Source organism: Hemitrygon akajei, chromosome 27 (genome assembly GCF_048418815.1).
Source record: "Hemitrygon akajei chromosome 27, sHemAka1.3, whole genome shotgun sequence".
In the NCBI taxonomy this organism is placed as follows: domain Eukaryota; kingdom Metazoa; phylum Chordata; class Chondrichthyes; order Myliobatiformes; family Dasyatidae; genus Hemitrygon; species Hemitrygon akajei.
In genome coordinates, this window is record NC_133150.1 from 29,299,559 (window position 1) to 29,303,767 (window position 4,209).

At 42.0% G+C, this 4,209-nt stretch overlaps 1 non-coding gene across 1 annotated transcript; it reads left to right on the forward strand.

Moving 5' to 3' along the window:
- The first annotated feature begins 3,473 nt into the window (after positions 1 to 3,473).
- On the forward strand, positions 3,474 to 3,578 carry LOC140717446 (U6 spliceosomal RNA). Its single transcript, XR_012096548.1, has one exon. It is a non-coding gene; the product is annotated as a U6 spliceosomal RNA (small nuclear RNA).
- The last annotated feature ends 631 nt before the right edge of the window (positions 3,579 to 4,209 follow it).

Genomic DNA, 4,209 nt, shown 5'->3' on the forward strand with positions numbered 1-4,209 from the left:
TTTATATAGAATTCCTGGTACTCGGGTAAAACGGCAGCTAGTATGTACAGCCATTACAGGTAAGTTCATCCTACAATTAATTCAGCAGGTTGTTGGCAAGATCCGAGGAGTGGGTAAGGATAAAATTGTCAGGGATTTCTTGACAGTGATCACCATCCATATCCAGAGAGAGACACCATTAGTCCATAAACCCAAAGGCCATTCTGCCCATCAAGTCTGCTCCACCATTCCATCATTCACAGATAAAGAAAGCCAACAGCAAGTTTTTCAGGGACCTGTGGACAGCAGCAATAGCTAAAGAAGAGAGTTCTAGTCTGAGCTCTTGCATCCTACCTCACATATTGTATTACAAACAGTTAAATCTGAGTTAAAGATGTAGCAGAAAAGAAAAACACACAAAACCGTTTTGAGGCTGAAAAGCAAGGCAATTTCATTTCAAGATGGATAGAGTGAACCCATGAAAGGGTTAACATCACACACCAGCTTGTAGTTTGAGTGACAGGTCAACAGGAACGGAGTCTTTAAACCCTCTCTGTCATTAATTGATTGATGTCACTTGCCGACATGTGTCATAATTCGCTATGGTTGATAGACAGGGAAGCCTGGTGCTTGGGAACATGGCATGTAAAATTGATGATAATCTTGGAGAGGGATGGAAGGAAAAGGCAACATCTTGTGCTCGCCTCTCCCCACAGAGGCTCCAGTAAAGCTGCATATGCACAGTGCCAATCAAACAAGCCTGCAGCTTTCTCCTGATAATGAAGAATGGACACGCAGGTGGAAGGCATGCAATGACGAGAGGAGATAGAGCTGATGAGACGATTTGTCAGATAATAGAAGTTTTGTGTATGCTAATATATCTGCCTTAAGGACATAATTGCAGTTTGCCTAACTAAACCCGGTTAACCCATTAATGGTTTGGTGGAAATATTTGTGCTATTATCGACAATGTTCCTCACAAGCTTCCTCTTTTATTATTCCTTTTATTCTCACTTTAAGGAGTCTTTATCTCATTTTCTCATGTTCTTGTTATATATTGTGATTTATTTATATTTGCATTAGCACAGTTCATTGTCTTCTGCACTCTAGTTGATCTTTCATTGATCCTGTTATAGTTAATACTCTATAGATGCTGAATATGCCCACAGAAAAATAAATCTCAGGGTTGTATATGGTGAGGTATATGTACTCTGATAATAAAATTTACTTTGAACTTTGAACTGTTTCTGAATTCTTCCCAACATGAACTTTGCATCTTTTCTCTTCTGAAATTTGAACTCGGTGGAGCCTCTCCTGTTATAGTTCACTCTTCCCCAGTTCCAGGAATGCCAGGATTTTAAAACCCATTTTAGTGGCTGTTAGTCACCACCCCCTGACCTTTGCAGCCACTTTTGTCATCCTGTTTTTGTTTTGTATTACAGGCAGATCACAGTGGTTCCTTTCTGTCAATTCATTTGTGAATAGCAATGTTGCAGCAATTACAGGACTCTAGTTCATTTCCAGCAGGTCATTTTGTATTATTCTTTGCTTTTAAATTCCACCCTCCTCCCAATTAATCCAAATAAATCTAGGCTCCACCTGTGATACATAATGTGACACTAAGAATTACAGTACTGACTGAGATGAATAAAGGGATAAGCAAGCTCTGCCTGGTCTCTCAGGTTAACATAGTGGACCTCATAACGCTGCTTTGAAATTGAAGAAGTTACCTTTAGTGTTCTACCAAATTTTATAATCCTCGCTGATTTGATTTGATGCAAACGGCATATTTCACTGTATGCTCCAACGTACTTGTGACAAATAAAACTAATCTTTCTTCTTCCTTTCTTCACAATATTACTGAAAATCAATATGTTCTTGATTGAACTAATGCAGATTTACAGCTACGTTTCTACATTGTAACGGTGATTACGCAAACACTCCGTTTTCTGCCATGCTCCATGGGATGTCTGAGTTTATGAAAGATTTGAAATAAAAATAAGAATTTCTTTTAGCTTTTCCTAATATCCCAAAACATAAGATTCATGTATGAATCTCACTTTAACTTTGGTAGACAAAGGTTGTGGAAATATCAAGATCAGAATCAGAATCAGAAACAAGTTTAGTATCACTGGTATATGTTGTTATATGTGTTGCTTTGCAGCAGCAGTACAGTGGAATACATAATAAAAAATCCATAAATTACAAATATTTAATATATTTTATCTCACCCCTTATGGGTGGTGTGTATGTGTATTTTTCCCTCAATCTCGGGTCCTTTACCAGAGTCCTGGGAGTTTGAGGGTTCAGCATAGTATCCTTGCTCTTCTGGACCGAGATCTCAGATGTTGTTCCCAGGATTTGTTGGAGCCACTCTCCCAGTCACAGCCCCAAGTGATCCTATCATCACCAGGATTACTCTGGCTTTAACCTTCCACATCCTTTCTATCTGCTCTTTCAAGCCCTGGTATTTCTCCAGCTTCTCATATTCTTTCTTCCTGACGTTACTGTCATTCGGGATTGCCGCATCAATCACTATTGCTTTCCTCTGTTCCTTGTCTAATATTACTATGTCCAGTTGGTTAGCCAGTACCTGCTTGTCAGAAACAAGAGAAAATCTGCAGATGCTGGAAATCCAAGTAACACTCACAAAATGCTGGAGGAACTCAGCAGGCCAGGCAGCATCTATGGAAAAAGAGTACGGTCGACATTCCGGGCTAAGACCTTTCAGCGGGGCTGGAGAAAAAAGATGAGGAGTCAGAGTAAAAGGGTTATCAGTCTGTATTTGGAAGTCCCACAGGATCTTAGTTCTGTTGTTCTCCACTACCGTCTCAGGTGTTCCCCGTTTGGACTTGGAAGTGTCCAATCCATACCCAGCGCAGATGTTCCTGTACACAATTCCTGCAACTTGGTTGTGCCCCTGCCTGCATCTTGCACCCTAATACTACGTGCTGGATGGTTGCAGCAGATTCCTTGCATAGTCTGTCTTGTCTTGTCTGCTTCTATTGCCCTTGGGCTCCGCACCTGTTCTTGTGTGGCTATGAGCATCACCTCTGTGCTCGCTTTCAGCCCAGCCATTGGTAGGACTTTCTTATGTCAGCCACCTCGGATATCTGGCGATGGTACATCCCGTGCAGTGTCTTGTCCTGCCGTGGCCTCTGGTCCTCTGGCTCAGCTTCACCCACTTCCATTTCCAAATCCCCTGCCTGCTGTCTGAGATATTCTCCTAGCAGGTCGCCCTTAGAGGCCATCTCCATGACATACTCATGGGTGTTCCGCATTTCTTCCAGGACTGTAGTCTTGGAACTTCCAAGTTCCCACCCCCCTTTGATCCAGTGTGTGTACAGTCCCTCGATGTACAATCCTCCATGTATTGTTAGTAGTTTAGTTAGTAGGTCTTGATGTCAGCAGCTTCCATTTCATTCCTTGGCCAGCACACCATTGTCGGTGGGTATCTGATGACTGGTAGGGTGAATGTGTTGATGGCTGATCTTGTACCCTTTGGCAGCACGTATACTAAAACTGGAACAATGCAGAGAAGATTAGCATGGCCTCTGCACAGGGGTTACATGCATATTCATGAAGTGTTCCATAGATATAGCTAGATATACATTGTACTGTGCAAAAGTCTTGGGCACATATATTTAACTAGGGTGGCTAAGAACTCTTTATGTATTACACTGTACTGCTGCCACAGAAAATACAGATTAAATGACATATGTGAGTGACAATAAACCTGATTCTGATATGGGTCTCTATTCTGGACTGTGAGTGGGAAGGGGGAGAGAGAGGGGAATTATAAAGGGAAAGGAGAGGAGCAGGAGCAAGAAGCACCAGAGAGATATTCTGTAATTATTAATCAATCACTTGTGTGGAATCAAATGCCCTTGCCTGGTGTCTTGGCTGAGCGAGTCTGCACCCCGCCACTACCTGCTCCTGGTACTCCTTTTCTGCCATCGGTTCGACGCCCATCCCACAGCACTCCACTCTCACCACTCCCAACATCCTTTTCCCCTGCCGGAGAACTCTCCACTCCACGTTAACAAATACAGTATGATGCAAATGTCTTACGCACCCTAACTATACATATTGCATGTGCCTAAGGCTTTTGCACAGTACTCTATATATTTAACTGAATTAAATAAAGTGAGCAATGTAAAATGTATTTGAAGGGCCTCTTTCTATGTGAAATCTTTCTATGAATCTAAATAGGGGACAGAAGCGATCTAC